This window comes from Peromyscus leucopus, chromosome 10 (assembly GCF_004664715.2).
Source record: "Peromyscus leucopus breed LL Stock chromosome 10, UCI_PerLeu_2.1, whole genome shotgun sequence".
Taxonomy (NCBI): domain Eukaryota; kingdom Metazoa; phylum Chordata; class Mammalia; order Rodentia; family Cricetidae; genus Peromyscus; species Peromyscus leucopus.
Genome location: NC_051071.1, coordinates 53,237,954 through 53,257,141, shown reverse-complemented (window position 1 = coordinate 53,257,141; position 19,188 = coordinate 53,237,954). Strand labels below are relative to the sequence as shown.

Genomic DNA, 19,188 nt, shown 5'->3' with positions numbered 1-19,188 from the left:
GTAACGCAGAACCCACACATCTTGACGTTAGACTAAGTTTTTAAAAATAAATGTATTAGTTTATAAGATTTGTTTAATATTAGTGTATCCTGCCTCATTTCAAAGAGAGTGAATTTGAAACAACTTTAAAAGCCACATGTACAGGGGACTGGAGAGATGGCTCATCATTTAATGCTTTTATGGAGAACCTGAGTATTGGTGAAATTATTGAGGCCACTCCACGTAGTTAAAAGGGAGGTTTATTTAGTGGTGTAAGTTACAAATGAAGGGATAGGTAGGTTGCAGGGTCTGGGGAAGATGTAGTGCAGTCTGGCGGTGTTCTCTGGAGAACTCTGCTCTGCTTGGTCTACCTCTAGCGTCCAGGGTCCAGGAACCAAGAGAAGGAGGTGCATCCAGATTTCGGGTCTTCAGGGCCCTCTCTTGGCCCGGCCTTGTAGGCGTGACAGTTACCAAAGCCTCAATGGGGGATGGAACTTCCAGATCAAAGTTGGAATGTCTACCCACTACACCTGGGTTCAGTTCCCAGCACCCATGTGGCCACTCACAACCATCTCTAATTATAGTTCTTATAGTTCCAACGCCCTCTTCTGGCCTCTGTGGGTACTGCATGAGCACGATGTTCCTATTTACTACAACAGACGCATGAAATGAAAAATTAAGATAATGAAATCTTTAAAGAAGAAGTTTTCATTTAAAAGGAAAAGAACAATTGTAAAGTTTTCGTTTGTTTGGTTTTTTGTTTTGTGTTGTTGTTATTTTTGTTTTAATGTGTGGGCCTGTGCTGGAGCTCAGCAGGTTCTTGCTGACTGATGCTGCAAGCTTGCCTACTGGAGTTTAATTCATGGAACCCACATGAGGGTAGAAGGAGAGAATTCAACAAAGTATCACACATGCGAACATCACATCACACACACACACACACACACACACACACACACAATAATAGTAGCAATAATAAGAAGAATAGTACTTAAAAAGGAAATGGCATGTGGCATCCAGGTACAGTGATTTATAGCTATAGTTTATATATTTTCATTAGTTATATTTATAGCTCTATATATTTCCACATTCGTGAGTCTAAGGCAGGAGACTTGCCATGAATTCCAGGCCTGGAATATGGTGTGATAACCTGTCTCAAAAACAAAATTCAACCAACCACTACCACCAAAACCAACAAAAAACTCTGTGTACCCTGATGAGATCCAGAAAGACTGTGAGCCAAAAGAAAATTAGGGTAGACAGTGGAAATGGTGGCCTCCAGTGTCAGCTGAAGACTCCATCATGTTTGTTGGAACCACGAACAACTCTAATGCTCACTCCATGCAAAAAAAAAAATGTGTATGTGTATGTGTGTGTGTATGAAGCCAGGCTTGTGGGTTTTATTTGGTGATTTTTTTTCTTTTCTTTTTTTTTTTTTTTTTTTTGGTGAGCAATCAGAATAGCAAATATTGAAGTTTTTATGAAATAACGTCTATTTAGACTCATTGTGGAAAGTCAGAGTTTCCTGGAAGTGTACAATTGAGCCTACATGTTATACTTTAAGGAATTTTCTTACTTAAATAGCTATGACTACCCCCTCAGTGAACCTTCTTTCCCTACAGTATAGCATAAAACTGTGAATCCCAAGTTTCAGTATATATTAATAATTTGCTTTCAGATTATAGAGTTTACGAGTCCACTACTGAGATATTACATTGCTAAGAAGGAACTTTTACTTTTTTTTTGTTTGTTTTTCGAGACAGGATTTCTCTGTGCAGTTTTGGTGCCTGTCCTGGAACTCGCTCTGTAGACTAGGCTGGCCTCGAACTCACAGAGATCCACCTGCCTCTGCCTCCGAGTGCTGGGATTAAAGGCGTGCGCCGCCACCTGGCGAACCTTTACTATTATACAAAGTGGGAAACCTCGAAGTTGTGTGCAAATATATGGGTTTCATAAACATATCCTGTGGGAGATCTCCACTCAGGAGAGCTGAGTACCCCTGGGAGCAAGGTGTAGGAGTCCCCATTTCATTCTGTTGTCTTGACGCTGCAACTAATTTTTAAAACAGAGCTTATAATTTGCTTTTAATTTCCCAGGTTTTATCAAACTGTGATGGTGGATTGGTTGTTATCTACCATGCAACACACAGGGCCATTCTTTTCAGGGTTGGGGAAAGACTATATGCATCAGGAGGTCACATGTTAAACATCTGCTAATCTCTAATTTAAGGCTGTGGCCTTTTCTGCTTTGAGGAAATCCTTGATGGTGAGGATCTGTATGACTGAGGATGTTGCTTGTGTTCTGGTAAAGCCATGGATCCTACAGAACACAGCCATTCCAATAGAGATGTGGTTAAACAATCTTTCGTTTCAACTGGCTTTAGAGACCAGTTAATCCAGAAGGTTCCAAACTGTGCTCTGTAGAGCTCTAAAGGTCCTACAGAGCCCCCAGCAAACCCCTTGGTTTTGTCTCTTTATTTGGCTAAATTTTTGGTGGAAGAATGCATATTGCAACCAAAAAAAATAAAGAAACCAAAACCAAACAACAGCAGCAGAAACAGCTGTTTGAAATCTAGCAATTCAACTGTATTTTGCACTTCAAACAAGTGAAGGGATTTGCATGAAGTCGAAGGCCCAAGGGTCAGGGCATAGTGGCTTGTGCCTTCACTGCCAGCACTTAGGAGGCAGAGGCAGGAGAGCTGCAAACTTCAGGCCATTCTAGGATATATAGCGTGCCTCTGTCTGTCTCAAAGGAAACACATAGACTAGGACATGATGGCCACTAAAAGGCAAATCTTCTAGCTTCAGTCTCTGTCTCAAAGTAAACACATAGACCAGGTCATTATGGTGTTAAAAGGCTAATCTTCTAGCTTCAGTCTAGACTTACAGACGTGGCGCCATACTGAGTTTAGAAATGTGGATACATAAGCCATTTGGATCTTCCGGTAGCTTGATCAGGGCTGTCGGCAGTTGTAAAGGCCGGATAGAGTATATCTCCAGATATGGAATAAAGGTAGGATATACTGTAATACTGTTCTCTAATATGTCTGTGTGTCTTGAACAGTTTAATTTGAGCTTTACATTCTCTTCATTTGAATATTTTGTCCTATGACATCCAAGATTCACCTAAAATCTGAACTAATACTTTTCACTTTTCATAACCCTCTCCTTGAAAGGAAAAAACCCTCAAAAAAATCTTGACTGTGGTTTTAGGCCAGAGTAAGCCACTCTAATTGGAGGTGGATCCCAAGTGTCTTGTTCCGTGGCAAGAGTGACGGTTTGTTAACGGTGTACAACATCACTCCACAGACCAGGTGGGAGGCACCAAGCTAGGTATTTTCATGTGCATATAAGGAGGTATGTCTTTGTTGAGTCTTTGGGCTGCCTCTGCATGCATATGTTTAAGTCATAGCTGCTCTAAAGGCCAAAACACACCAAATGAAAAAAATTGGTGATGTTCCTGTCGTCAGTACCCACTTCTTCAAGGGTAAGATAATGAGTAATGGTTTCTTGAGTAATTGGAGCAATGACAGTTTCTTCTTTGAAGAAAACATCCTCAATTTCTAGGCACAAGTAAAACTTACATTGAAATAAAGCAAAACAAAACATCTTTGAACATTTGTTTTTTTTTCTTCAACTTTTAGGGTTTGCCTCAAAGGATACTTCAGGAATTGAACAGAGAAGTCCCACGCAAGCTGCCTGAAGCTGCCTGCCTTCTCTTGTCCTGCCTTGCACATAAAGAACCAGGACCAGTCGAGTTGGTGACCTTTAGTGAGTACACTTCCTGGAATCCTTTCCTTTCCTACTTAAGTCAGAAAATAATTTCCCTTCCTATCAAACAGGACATCTGTTGTTAGGCAATGTAGGCCTGATGTATGTTTACATGGTGAATTAGTGGTACATTACACATGACAGTGAGTCACTTTGAGCCTGCGCTACAAATCCTTATTTCTTTGTACACGTCACATCTTTGTGGCTTGAGAGGAAGACAGGTCTTCTCCTGTCTGCCTGTGGGAAGAGACTGAGGGTAGCTCAGGCTGCTTACTGTCTTCTGACTTCTCAGAGGGATTAGTATTTCCTTCCTTCCTTCCTTCCTTGCTTCCTTCCTTCCTTCCTTCCTCCCTCCCTCCCTCCCTCCCTCCGTCCCTCCCTCCCTCCCTTCCTGGGGATTTGTTTAATATTGCCATTATTGTGCGTGTAAAATGGTGTATCAAACTGGCTTTGATTCTCTCATCCCTAACGATTAGTGATGCTCAATGTCTTTTCATGTGTCTGTTGTATCTTGGAGAAGTGTGTGTTCAAGTCTCCTGTTCATTTGTTCATCAAGTTGCTTGCTTGACTTGTGCTGAGTTTGTGGTTCCTTATGGATTCTGGGCATTAGTTCTTCACCAGAACATGATTTGCAAATATTTTTCTCCTCACCACTTTTATCTTTGTTTATGGTGTTATTTGATTAACAAGATTCTGATTTTTTTTCTTTTGTAATGCTGGGGAGGAAACCCAGGGCCTTGGACATGCTAGGCAAGTACTCTGCCACAAAGTTACATCTCAACCAAGTTTTAAAGGTGTTTCTGTTTGTTTGGTTTGGTTTTTTTGTTGTTGTTGTTTTGTTTTGTTTTGTTTTGTTTCTTTGAGACAGGGTTTCTCTGTGTAGCCCTGGCTGTCCTGGAGCTCGAACTGTAGACCAGGCTGGTGTCAAACTCAGAGATCTGCCTGCCTCTGCCACCACAGGCGTATACCACCACAGTCTGACTGAAGTTTTTATTTTATTTATTTATCTAGAGACTGGGTATCTTATAGCCCAGGCTGGCCCTGACACCTGATCCTCCTTTTACCTCAGCATCTGGTGCTGGGATTACAGGAGTATTCCAATACACCACCATGCCTGGCTCAATTTTTTAATTTTGATGAAGTTTGTCTATTTCTTCTTTTGATGGTACCTATGGTTCTGTGTCAAATCCATGAATCTTTCCTTCCATTTCCTTTTTCAGTTTTTGGGCTCCGATTTATACCTTTGGTCTCTGTTGAGTTAGTTTTGACATATAGTTTAGGGCCACGGTTCTTTGGAAAACAAGTACTCGTTAATCCCTCCAAATTTGGGTGAAGGCATGTGCCGGCTAGAAGTTAGTAACTCCAGGACCTTAGATGCTCACACTCAACGTTCATCTGCGTTATTTTTCTAGTACACTTCAGTCGCCTGTCCCGCAGATGGATGAGAGAAGGCTGAGGGAGGCAGCTTGCTTGTGTAACTAGCATAGAGTGGGGATGTCAGCATTTCTGCCCAGTGAAATCCCCGGCAAAATAACAGCAGAAGCTGACCGTATTTAGGCATGCTCTGCGCACACGTGTGTGTGTGTGTGTGTGTGTGTGTGTGTGTGTGTGTGTGTGTGTGTGTGTGTGTGTGTGTGTGGTAGAAGGGTGTATATTTGGCAATGGAGGAAAAGAGAGAGGACACACTCCATGTGATTGGGGACAGAGAACTGTACGAGGATGAATGCACCATTTGCACAAAATCCAATGGTTGCTTAGGCTGCATCAGAGAAACTAAACTAGCCTCCCCACAATGCTGTGGGCAAACTGTGTTTCCAGAAGTTTTCCTCATCCTGTCTTGCTTTATAGAACCCATGTATGCTTCCAATATAAAATGTGAGGTCCAGCCAGCCAGCACCTTCCCCGGCAGAATCGGAGGAGGAAGAAACGTGTGGCTGTGTACACTGACCCACCTAGTATCAAAGGTCTGCAGTAAGCTGACTGTTCTCTGTCGGGCTTGAGATAACAGCAGGGCTGCACTTATGCAACCCACAGTTACAGGAGTCTCTGTCAGAACAAGAGTCAGTTAGACTTTCAACATCGGAACACTTGGCATGGGGAGTCAGTGTCCAAATTCCAAATCAGTTAGTGTTAACTCTGTTAACATAGTCTTCGGGACAGAGTTTACCAGGCCCACCCTTCTCCTGGTTTTCACTGGGATTGGTTTACAAGGGAGAAACCGTTTTTGATCATCGTGGGTCTTTATTCTCACTTTGCCATAAAATGGGGATTTGGAAAAAGAAATAGCTGAGCACATTACATTTTCTGATTTTTGGATAGCATAAGATAGCCTGTGCTTTCTGGAGATAATGTGTAAGGCTAGCATAGTGCATTTCCCTTGAAAGTCTTTTCACAGGTGACTCACTCAGAGCGTCCTTGTACATCCCTGTGAACTTGAGCATAAATGATTAGCTCAAATCCGGGGTGCTCTTATTTGTGTGTTAGGCTTCAAATTAGCTCCAAGGGCACACAGGGAAAGTAGAGGGTACGTGCGGGAGACATGGCGTCAGTCAGCTCCAACCCCTCTTTCTAGAGCTTCACATCCCTGACAAACCACTCACCTCTGACCACTCAGTGGATTATGCTTTCTTTCTGCTTCCACCCATACACGAAGTGTGTGTTTCATGGCATTCTTTAATACTGCTTTACTTTCTAGAACTGTTAGTATAGGCAGTTGTCAGTCAAGCAACTTTTACTGCCTGGGTAACTGTATAGACTGGAAAGTGCTTCTCCTTGCCCCTCTCTTCTCTTTTCTCCTTCTGTCTCTGACTTTCACAGCCTCAGAAGTAAACAAAGCAAGTTGTTTGTTCCAAAGGCCATGCTCATTTCACCTTCGAAACCCATGTAGAGGGTGCTAGGGAAGGTCCCAGGAATCCACAAGGATGACCCCAGCTTAGACTATTAGCAGTGGTGGAGAGGGCGCCTGAACTGGCTTACCCCAGTGATCAGATGGGTGAATACCCTAACGGTCATCATAGAGCCTTCATCCAGTGACTGATGGAAGCAGATGGAGAGATCCACAGCCAAGCACCAGGCCGAGCTCTGGAAGTCCAGCTGATGAGAGAGACGGGATTCTATGAGCAAGGGACATCAAGATTATGATGGGGAAACCTTAAAAAACAATTTTTTTAAAAAAACACCCTCATTTATAGATAAATGAGGTTACAGTTTTTCATAGTCAAGCTCTCCTCCCTTTGCTGATTATGAACCATGTATGGCCACACCTGAGGAAATTATTTCTACAAGCACTAAAAGCGAGTAGCCATCAGATAGCCGCACAGCTCGATGCCCACTTGTTACTCTGGGTACTCATTAGCCAAGGCGATTACAGTTGGGAGTCGGAGACAGCAAATGAGAGCCTAAGTGAGGGAGAAGCACATGAACGAGGAGAGGAAGCCAGGGTGAACGAGAAGGAAGACGATGGCATGCGTGCCTTGTCCCGCCGACTTCCCTCACCCTGGCCCCGTGTGTTCTCCCCTGGATGGAAAGAGGGCTGAACGGATGATGTAAGACTGAGCATCTTGGGTTTTGTGTGCTCGTACACAGGGGCGTTTGTGAACTTCTGCATTACACGGTTAGTATCAGATTAACCTGGGAGCTCCCGTCAGCAAGATCCCCCACTCCGAGGCAGAGAACTCAGCAGGAGCAATATTCCAAGCAAAGGTCGTTCTGCCTCCATTCAGGGACATCCCATTCTTTCCATTGTCTTTCACTAGAACATTCATTTCCCCCGTTTTCTTCTTACAGAGACTCTAGCTGTATTGTCCTATAATACAGCGATAGTATTTGAAAATAATATTTTCACATTTGTTTTATGTGTGTTGTATATATACATAAAAAGGGATGACTTTGAGCCACCACGTGGGTGCTGGACACCAAACCCAAGTCCTCTATAAGAGCAGCAAGTACTCTTATTCTCTGTGCCATCTCCCTAGCCCCCTCAAAAAAATGTTTTTAATGCTTTAAATGTGCTTATTTTATTATTTTGTATGTGGGAGCATTTTACCTGAATGTATTTATGTACACCACATGCGTGCCCAGTACCCATGGAGGTCAGAAGAGGGATTGGATCCTCTGGAACTGGAGTTACAGAGTTGTGAACTGATAATGTAGGAGCTGGGGGATTGAACCTGGGTCCTCGCTATAAGAGAAACAAGTACCCTTAACTGCTGAGCCACCTCTCCAGCTCAAGGAAATAATTAACTTCAAAAATACCCCACACTCCGTTTAAACACATTTTTTGAGAATTTCACATATCGCTGCTGTATTTACATTATTTCCACCCATCCCTCCCCGCCTCAGACACCTTTGGGGACTCCTCCTCCTTCCTCTCAAATCTAGGACCTCCTCTTCTTTATGGTCATTACACATAGATGAGACCTACCTTGTCCATGCTGTTGCTCAAGGTACTTGTGTTTAGGTCTGACCGTTCGGGATTGGATAAGCTGTTGGAGTTATTTTGGAAACAGCTGATTGTTTCTATAGGCCATTGATGGCCTATAGCTCTTCTTCTGGGCAGGGCCTTGGGAAACGTCCCTCGCCCACACTGGCAGGTCCACTGGTGTGTTCATTGTGTGGGTTTGGTTTAGGCAGCCATGTTGTTGAGATTTCATGGTGCAGCTTCCCTGGTACATCGGGAAGGCGCCATCTAGCAGCAAACATCCTGGTCCTCTGGCTCTCCGAGTTTTTTCTCTCCTTCTGGCAGTTTCTTTGAGCCTTGCCTATAAGGATTATGTCATAGATGTAACCCCACTCAGTAGTCTCTGTATTTTGGCCAGTAATAGATCTCTGTACTAGTCTCCATTTGCTGTTAAAAAAAAAAAAAAGAAAAAAAGCACCGGGCGGTGGTGGCGCACACCTTTAATCCCAGCGCTCGGGAGGCAGAGGCAGATCTCTGTGAGTTCGAGTCCAGCCTGGTCTTTAAAGCGAGTTCCAGGAAAGGCACAAAGCTACACAGAGAAACCCTGTCTCGAAAAACCAAAAGGAAAAAAAAAAAAAAACCCATCATGTATACAAAAAAAAATTATCCCTGGCTTATACCCCTTTTTATGGAGAGTTCCTGGGGAAATTCTCTTTCCTTAAAGTCATCGAAATGCTAGGGCATCCACAGGAAACAGGATCTGTGTCAGCCCCACTCTATAGGGAGCAGATCTCATTTCATAGTTAGAACTGAAATGCCTGGTGTAAACCAAACAGCACCAGGACACACCTAAAGCTGGGGCTAATGTTTGACGATGTCGATCTACTCCAGAGCCTTCCTTCAGGACAGGCAGCTGGTCATGTCTCTTCCAAAGAGACCTGTGAGATGCTTGCAAACTACTATTTCACATACCCCACCCGAGGTCAAGGTCAGACTAGGACAGGCTCCACGGAGCGTGTGCTCCTAGACCACAGGACTGTAACGGCAGTCCATGTTTTTACTGTGTAACTACCAGTAATGTAGTTCCGAGTGGAAAGACAGAATGCCATTGACCTACCATCACGGTGACTACCTGTTTATATTTGGGGAAGTTCTTTTTCTGCATCTCTTGAAAGATTAATTTAAAAAAACTTAAAAATATTCATTTTTTTTCTTTTGTGTGTGTTCTTCCTTTAAATATGTTTTACATACCAGTTTTAAAATTTTTAAAAGGACATCTGAGTCTATTGCTTTTGGACTGTCTGGTTTTATTTTAAATATAAAACAACATTACTGCCAAAAATTAGACATCTTTATTAAATTATAATCCCCAATTTAGTTGTGTGGCTCAGTGGTAGGATGCTTGCCTGTCATGTTTAAGAGCCTGGGTTCTACCCACAACATCAGGCAAAAACACTTTTTTCCCCCCCAAATTAACTGTAAACCGTTCATGAGCTTATTTGACTGTCTCAGCCTCCATTTTCCATCCTTCAAAAAGGGAGCAATAATAGCTTGTGCTTATCAGGCTTGGTTTGGGTGTAGGCACTTGGCACATAGTGTCTCCTTCATCATACTTTGAGATATCGATCATCGTCAGCACTGCTCATTTTGAAGGTTAGCGTAATGAGGCACCAGGACTCTGGGTAAGTTAATGACATCACACAGCAATATTGTTGGAGGGAAAAACTCATCTCAAACTCAGGGAATCGGGGTTCCTAGCATTTGGTAGACTTTTGCAGGACCAGGTGGTCAATCATTTGGCTTTGCAAGGCTCACAGTCTCTGCTACCATGATTTCACCCAGCCTTTGCCACACAAATGTAGCCATAGACAATGTGCCAACGCCATTGTTCACGGCCATGTTGCAGTAAAACTGTAAAAATGGCCAGATTGGCAAATTTGGCATCCTGGCCCTGGTTTGCTGACTTCTTTTCTAGAGCACACCCTTTAAACTTTGACTCACGGAAATGTCATCAGAACCAAGGGACTTCCATTCGATGTCTTATACTCATGGATTCAAGAGCTGCAAGTTCACCAACTAGAGTGCTTGGTCGGGCGGCTGTTGAGATAATTCTCCAAGAGATTATTTCCAGTCCATCTCCTTTCTGGCAAGGAGGATTACCTGTTCTCTTATTGTTGTCCTGTTTTCCACACTCTGCAGCCACTTTTCCAGAAAATCTAGACATACGGAAGGAAGCATGGCCCCCTGAGGTTTCTCACGGGGCTAACTGATTTGTTCATCAAAAGGGATTTGCTTTTCATGGTTTTAACGAATTCTGTAAAATCCTTACAAATACATCAATGGTGATATAATACGTGGTAACATAGTTAGTCAAGGATAAACAGATAAGAAGGAAGGCATCTGTATCTGTAATCAGCCAGAGGTCTTTCTGAAACCATAGCAGGATCATTTGACTTGTGGCCTACTGTTGACGATCTACATTATTAAGCCAGCCTTAGCTGCCAACACAGTAGTTTTCTCAGTGGATACATGGGACCCCCTAGTACTGAGTACTCGTGCGCCCTGTGAGCTTCCTCACCCTGTTGTGCTGCCCCCAGTCCAGTGCTTTGTACAAAACCAGGTATCGATACTGGTTAGCTTGTCAAGATGGAAATGATAGCCTATTCCTTTAACAGACATGCATTGTCTTTCAAGTGCCAAACTTTGAGGATCAGAAACAGGTACAGACTCTGCCCTCTTGGAGTTGACATTTAAGCGATGGAAAAAGACTGAGGAAAAATGATGACATTCATACCTTGTCTGATGATACCAAGGAGGAGGATGACAGTGAGCCATCCGTCTGACACTCACCGTGGCCGGCAAGACAGAGAGATCTTGTGCCATTCACTCTGAGGTTCTAGATCTCCTGTCTCTTTACAGATGGTACCCACATCTCTTGGGTACTTAGCAGAGGACTCCCTAAAAGCATTGACCAAATCCTGAGCAAAACCGCTGTGTAAGAAGCACTCCACTTTTCACTTGAGGATTCAGCCGAGGCCTTCTAGCCATGCCCAAGCATCATAGCCCTTGGTTTCCCATTGTCTCCACACAAAATAAGGGGTGTGTTTTGACCCTGTCACCACCCAGCTCCTTCCCCATTGGGGTACACACTATATCACTACACCTAGCCTCTTCAGTCCTTTGCATTTCAGCCACTCGAGACGATTCCAGCCACTCGAGACGATTCCAGCCCGTTTGCTCATCTTTGGTTATGGCGTTCCCTCTGCTCTCCCTCTTTCTTGATAGACTATGAACACAAAGACTGTGCAGTGATGACCGGCGCATGCCCAAGCACCTCGCCCAGCCCAGTGTATAGCCAGCTAGTGAGAGAATGAATGTCTAAACACTGTTCCCTCGTCTGCTTCATCAAACCATTGCCATTGGAGTACAGAGGCTGACTTTAGTACCAATGACTGACTGGGTTCCAAGACCACATTTTCAATGGATGTTCATAGCATGCCGTAAAAAATGTGACTCTTAATTGAGGCTTACTATGTTATAAAAGAAGCCAGTAGTGAAATTTGAGAATGACCCAAGTCTTGAAAACCAGTTTGTCAGTGGTTCTCGGATATGCTGGAAGCAGATGCTCTCAACTGAAATGAGACGCCGAGGTAGCTTGGCAGGTCATTCGCCTGATTTCAGATGTCTCATTTGTGGCCTGTCGGTCAGCCTGTGGTGACAAATTAGTCAGACCACAGAACGTGACAGTAATGTATGATGGTAGTTGTTGCACTTGAAACATGAAATCGATAGCATTCCGGCCACCTTATGCAATAAGTGGTGTGATATCACAGACACCGGTCTGTCCCCTTGAACCACACTGCACATGTCTCAGGCTTAGCAGCCCTGGGAATAAGAACCAGACCAAGGGCATCATGGTTGGCCTGGTAGGGTGGTACATGCCTATAATCCTAGCTACTCAAGAGGCAGGGAGGTCAGTGACTTCTAGGCCTGCATGGACTGACCACCAGGCCAGCTTGGACTGCGACCCTTTGTAGTCTCAAGGGGGACTTGGAGGTGGGTCGGTGGGGAACAGTTCAAAAGAAAGAAGAAAAGACACCAGACTTAAGTCGAGGGTAGACATATAAAATAACAACTGTTATATTTATATACATACAGTCTCAGAGGCTCCGAGATAGATTTCGCCAGTCCTTCTTCACAAAGAGCAACTCCGTGCATTCCCTTCCCAACAGACTTTCACCATCTGAAGACAGTCAGGTTGTCACAACATTGTAGGGTCACATGTTTGTGCATCTAGTGGGTAGAGGGCATGGATGTTTCCAAACTTCCTATGATGCCAAGGGCACCCCCTCACAACAGCCAAAGTGTTGATAGATAGAGCTACAGAAGGCTCAAATTCCTGCATTAAATGATACCTCGGGTCCCTGTGCAGCGCAGAGTCTGGGACTCTGCGAAATGAGACCATGTGTGGGGGGGAAAAAACCCACAAAACAACAAAACAAAACAACAACCCACTGCATCTCTTCCAGCTACCCCATCTGATAGAAACCGCGGCAGCGTCTTTCTCTCTTCTGGCAGGCCAGTCAGACCTTCTGTGCTTGCCGACTCTGTCCATGGCTCAGGTCTGCAGAGGGAAATGCTAAGCCCCTCCTACTGTTTGCCGATGGCTAGACCACCTTAGCCCAGGAGTGTGTGTGTGTGTGTGTGTGTGTGTGTGTGTGTGTTTGTTTCCAGCATCCCCCGATGAACCTAAGACTAAGTGTCAAGTGTGTAATGCCTGTATAGAGACCAAGATAATAGATTCCTAGCAGATATGTGTGTGCTGTCCAACTCTGGGGCAGAAATTCCCCATACTTTGCCCTTTCTGGCAAGTCGCGTCACCCCTCTTTGGGACGTACAGCTGGTGTCCCTGGGAACCCACGGCAAAATGCCTCCTTTTCAGGACTGTGTTGATAGAAATGCCTGGGAAAGGCGAGCCTCTGGGCTTTGCCTCTGTTTATCAAACACGGCTGTTCATTGAATGATGTCCTTTACCATAACACAATCTGTACCAGCATCAACACGGCCGAGCCCTCCCTCGGACAGGAACTCTTCCTCGGTCAGGGGCAGCTAAAGGCAGAGGCCAGGGGGTCATGCTCTCCTGTCTCTTCGTCCTTTTCGGATTCTGCTTATCGTCAGGAGACTCAGAAGTTTTTTATGTGTGTAGAGGACAATTAGTGTAGGCAGGTGTGGGGGGTGTGGAATGAACCTGTCCCCCGCTTATTGTTTGGGCTCCTCGGTAAATTCCTAGTCTGTGGCCTGGTTTTTTGAGTGGGCCTCCTTTTCCCCTTTAAGTCTTAGGGCTGGCAGACGTGCCCTGATGCCAGAGCCCCGAGATTGGGAGTGTCCTGTCCGGTGTTTACTCGAGTGGGTGGTGGTGACTTGGCACTGAGCGGAAAGCTAAATGCCACATGGTAGAAGCCTTCTGCAGAGGCTAAACTTTCTTTCCTGGTTTCCTCCTGGTTTGTGGTGCCCTCTGTCTTCCCGGAGGATCTCTGTAAGCTGTGGGTATCTCTGTAAAGCCACAACTTTAGTTAGTGACAGAGCTCACCCTAAAATTTTAATTCTGGCCTTAAAGTGACTCCCCACCTTTTCTCTTGTCTCTCTTTCCCTCCCAACCCCATGTCTGTCCGTCCCCCCCCCCACGTCATCTCTGTCATCCAAACTGACTTTGAACTCTTAGTAATTCTCCTCCCTCAGCCTCTTGAGTGCTCAGCTTAGAGGCATGAACCACTTAATCCAGTTTAAGTGACATTCTTTCCAACAACAATAGCTGTGGCTAACCTTTCTAGCGTGTTGTGAGTCAAGTGTCTTCAAACGTCATGGAGGCCTCCCAGGCAGCTGCTGTCTAAACCACCTTAGTGGTGAGTGTGGGAAAGAAAGTCAGAACTCTTGGGACCGGCCTAGAAAGAGGCGCACATGTGATTCGAACTCATAGAAAGTGCATATTCATAGTTTAACACCGCCTCCCCCCACACACACAAATACCCCTCACAGAGCTGTGAACCATAGTTAACTGTCCATCCAAGCAATTCTAGAATAAACTCATATTTGCTTTTGATCATAAAGACTGGTTTTTGAACACTGGAAATATTTCTAAGTATATTGGCAACCTTTGCTGGACCAGTTTAAAGCTAAGATGTGAATGAAAGATACTCTGAACCAAACTAAAAATATAATTCAAGTCTTTGAGGATTTCTGCTGTGGGTTTTACCTTGTAAGTACAAATGTGACCTGGAACAAAAATTCCAACAGAATTAGCAATAGCTTAATTTGAAAGTGTATTTTCATGCAGTTGCAGAAGTCAAGCTGACTGAAGGAATTCCTTCAGATACCCTGCCCTGCTCACTTGATGCTGGCAGCCCCCCCCCCCCCCAGTGAGAAGTAATGTGTTTTCAGCATGCATAAAGGGAGCGTGTGTTGGGAGGGTTCTGCCTCCCTAGGAACCTGGCATCCAGTGTGGCAAGTCTCTTCAGGTTCTTTCTGGAAAGCTTCTGCAAAGTGCTCTAGCCAAGGGTTAGGTGAGAAACAGCTTTACACTTGGATGCCTGAGCCACATCGCCGGTGGAGAATGGCACAGCCAGCCAGCCAGCTTACCTGTGACAACGGATGGCATCTGGGAGGTTGGTAGACCAGTCTCCACCAGAACTCACAGGCTAGGCTTCTCAGGTTGACTGGTTTAAAGCTGGCTGTAGGAACCTTTTGCCTGCTTTCCTGTAAACACCAGACTCTTACACAGGACCAGGAGTCTTACCTCATGTTCAAGTTCAGTTTTCTAATGGTGGCATTCCTCGATCCCTTTATTTGAGGCTGTGCCCTAGGTGCCCCTCACATACCATTTCATTGACCCCTTTTCCTATAATGACAATCATTTGGAGCATCTGTCGTGTGAGCTCTGAACCAGGCTGACGCCGTTACCTGAGAATCTACTTACTTAATTGCTCTGTGCCTCAGTGTCTTTGTCTGTAAGGTAGGGACCCTAATCAGATCCCCTGTAGACGTGAGGACTGGAGTGAGTCACAGTACATCTGCACAGACAGCTCAGCACCCTGCCTGCCGCACAATAGGCTTTGAAGAGGAGTCTGTGAAGTCTCAGAGTTTACAGCGTCTCCCCCATGGTCCACCACAGGAGGAGTCAACTTCAACTTTGCTCTCTCCATGTATTTCGTGTGCTCTGAAACCTGACGTGCTCTGCCTGGTCCTCTGACACATTCTTTCCTGTTGTGTAATTGACCTTGGGAAAGTCCATACTATTTGTCTAGAATACAGATTCTAGGTGTTTTTTCCCCTCATAGCCAAGGGTCAGCTTCTGGAGTCTGTCATTGTGCCCACACCTCCTCTACCTTAAGCAGGGATCTGGTCATCATTCAACATTCGGTATGTGTCTCGGACACTTCCCTACACAGCGTGCTAGTGTGTGTTCTTGCTTTTGCCTTTCTAAAGAGAATATTCTAAAAAGAATATTCTAGGATACTTTTGTTTGTAGGCAGGCCAGTCTAGAAGGTGTGACCCTCTCCCTCAGCCTCCTGGGTGCTGAGATTATAGTTGTAAGCTGCCATACCCAGTCCAAGGCTAATTTTAACTTCTCTTTTCTTTTCTCTCTGTCTCTGTCTGTCTCTGTCTCTGTCTCTCTGTCTCTCTGTCTCTCTGTCTCTCTGTCTCTCTGTCTCTCTCTCTCTCTCTCTCTCTCTCTCGCTCTTTTGAGGCATGATTTCTCTGTGTAGTTTTGGTTAATTTCTTCACATTGAAATTGGAGGAACCAATGTATCACTCCAAATGGACACTAGGGACACCTTTGTGATGAGGCATTGTTGGCAGGCTAGCTCGCAAGCATCGAAGCACAAAGTAAACAGGATAAATAAATAGAAGGAAACCCTATCCAAAGATAGATTTTGAGTTCTTTATGACATGTATTTGTGTAGGCAGGGGAGCGGGCATGTGTGCAGAGGTTAGGGGACAACCCACAGGGTTTGGGCTTCTACATATAGGTCCCAGGGATCAAACTCAGGTCATCAGGCTTGGTGCCAAATGCCTAACCACTGAACCATCTCACTAGTTCCTCAATGATATTAAAAAACAAACAAACAAACTGAGAAAGCACGCCTTTAAAAATTACGAGAATGCAAATAAAAATTGGTCTGAGTTTTCACCAGACTTTGAATCAGAGGTGGTATCTCATTTCCTGAACTATTGCAGTGTTCTAGGCATAGGGCGAAGTTCCTTATTGAAGATGGGCACAGTGTGGTGCCTGCCTGTGGACTCTCAGCACTGACGAGGCTGAGGCAGGAGGACTATGAATTCAAAGCCAAACTGGACGCCAGGTGGAAGTGTCTACACTAGCTGCTCTTCTGTTTCTGTGATAACATTACCAAGGCAACTTGAAAAAAAAAATATATATTTTTGGGCTTACAGTTCCAGGGGGCTAGAATCCATGATGGCTGGGACAGTGTGGCAGCAGGCAGCAGTCTAGGAGTCTAGAACAGCAGGCTGGGAGCTCACATCTTGAACCGTAAACACTAAGCAGATAGGAGACAGGAAGTAAGGCAAGACCTTAAGCTCTCAAAGCCCTTCCCCAGAGGAAGAGGCATACTTCCACCAGCAAGGCCACACCCCCTAAACTGCAGCAGACAGACCTCCATCAGGAGACTAAGACTATGAGGACATTTCTCTTTCAAGCCACCATAGTATCGAGTCTATATTGATTGTGGTAAAATTAATACCATCATCAGGATTCCCGGTTACAGGTAAGGAAAGTGATTCATACAATAGCCAAGTGTCCTCCTAAGTCAAACAATTAGGAAGGGTTGACCAGGGCTCAACCATGCCGCCTGACTGCAGGGGCCCCCTCCAACTCTGAACACCCCACTGCTCTTGTTGAATGAGCCAAAAGAGGGCTGTTTGGGCTAAGCTGCAAATACATATCTCTATTTTATGTGTCAGTATAACTGATTTGAGGTTCTTTTTTTCTTTTTGAGACAAGGCCTCATTCTATATGTTGACCTCAAACCTACAATCCTCTTGCGTCTGCATTGTGAGTGCTGGAATTACAGATGTATGACATCATACTTAGCTTTCTTCTCTCTCTCTCTCTCTCTCTCTCTCTCTCTCTCTCTCTCTCTCTCTCTCAAATTTGTGATACTGGGTATTGTACCTAGGCCTCTCACGCCTGCTAGTCAAGCACTGTCCAGTGGCCTATACATCCTTAGCCACTTGAATTATTCTTCAATTTTCCCAGAATAGTCTCATGCACAATTCATAATTCAACATTTAAAAAAATAAAGTGTTCCTGGTTCTAGTTCAATGACGAAACCTTAGGCTGTCATTATTAAAGGGACGTTTTTACAAAGCATGAGAATGTGTTGGGATGTTTCTGAAATATGAAGCAGCGAAGAGGAAGAAGCCATGCCTCAGACAGTAGCCCACAAAACAGGAGAAAGGTGGAGAAAGTTTTATGGTGACTGTTGTTAGGGGGACCCTTGTTTCTTTTTCATTATTATTTTATTTTATGTGTCTGGGTGTTTTGCCTGCATGTATGTCTGTGTACCATGTGCATGTCTGGTGCCCACAGAGGTCAGAAGAGAGGGTTTTGGATCTAGAACTGGAGCTATAAACAGTTGTGAGCCACTACATGGGTGCTGAGAATCAAATGTGGATCCTTTAGAAGAGCAGCCAGTGCTTTTAACTGCTGAGCCATCTCTCCAACCATTTCTTGACTTTTCTAGAATTCATTTGTCCAATAACAAGATAGATTTTACTGTTTAAAAGTTCAATTTAGAGCCAGTGGTGATAACACATGCCTTTAATACCAGCACATGGGAAGCAGAGGCTGGCTGACCTCAATGAGTTCAAGGCCAGCCTGGTCTACAAAGTGAGTTCCAAGATAGCAAGGGCTACATAACCTTTTCATTACACAGGCATTGTATGCAACTTTTTTTTTCAGGGCTGAGGACCGAACCCAGGGCCTTGCACTTGCTAGGCAAGTGCTCTACCACTGAGCTAAATCCCCAACCCCGTAAATAGTTGTTGTTTTGCTTTTTTTTGTTTTTGTTTTTGTTTGTTTTGTTTTTTTTTTTGGTTTTTCGAGACAGGGTTTCTCTGTGTAGCTTTGCACCTTTCCTGGGACTCACTTGGTAGCCCAAGCTGGCCTCAAACTCACAGAGATCTGCCTGCTTCAGCCTCCCAAGTGCTGGGATTAAAGGTGTGAGCCACCACCGCCCGGCTGTATGCAACTTTTTTTTTTTTATGCAACTTTTAATGGCATCATTACACCATGCTCTCTGAATGAAAGTAGATACCATTCAGCTCACTGCCACCCATGGCTACTTAATTTAAGTAAAAATTTTAATTTAGTTTCTTACCCCCATTTAAGCTCTATTAGTCACAGGTGGCTAGAGACAGCTTTCCTATCATCTCCTCCAAAACTGTATTGAGTCAGGTGTGGTTGCTCTTACCTATATTCCCAGAACTCGGGAGGCTGAGGCAGGAAGGTTGTGAGTTCAAGGCCACACTTAGCCTCTTATGAAGGCTTGCTCTTTAACACAGAACAAAATAAAACCGGAAGTTGGGCTTGGTTGACGGTTCACATCTGCAATCCCAGCACTCAGGAGGCTGGGGTAGAATTGCCATGAGATCCCAGCCTGCCCAGGCTACGGAATGAGTTCCAGGTCACCTAAGGCTAGCATGAGTGAGACCCCCCGCCTAAATAAGTAAATGCTGTTTTGCACAGCACAGTTGTGAAGAAAGACTATGGAATCTGGAGCCAAGCGCCTAGGTTCCTGTGCGAACTGGAGCACTTTACACAACTTCTTGGCCCACAAGCAAGCCGGGATGAATGTCAGTTACTGTGTACAAAGGCTGAGAAGATGAACTAAGAACGCAGATCGATGACAGTTCTTTGAAACCCATGGTGTCTTTTCCCATAGAAATATTGCTCCACAGCTTCCTGAGTTAACCTGACTCTTTATGGACTGAGTCCAAATCTGTGAATGATTCATACCAAGA

The 19,188-nt window shown here is 44.6% G+C and overlaps 1 protein-coding gene across 11 annotated transcripts in view; it reads left to right on the top strand.

The window, feature by feature from the left end:
• The window catches only part of Rbm47 (RNA binding motif protein 47), a 135,946-nt gene that overhangs the window by 105,295 nt on the left and 11,463 nt on the right, over nucleotides 1-19,188 (top strand). For all 11 annotated transcript variants that reach the window (XM_037209057.1, XM_028882249.2, XM_037209056.1 and 8 more), the window contains one exon: nucleotides 3,623-3,749. The gene's annotated coding sequence lies outside the window, so the exon portion shown is untranslated. The remainder of the gene's footprint in view (nucleotides 1-3,622; nucleotides 3,750-19,188) is intronic.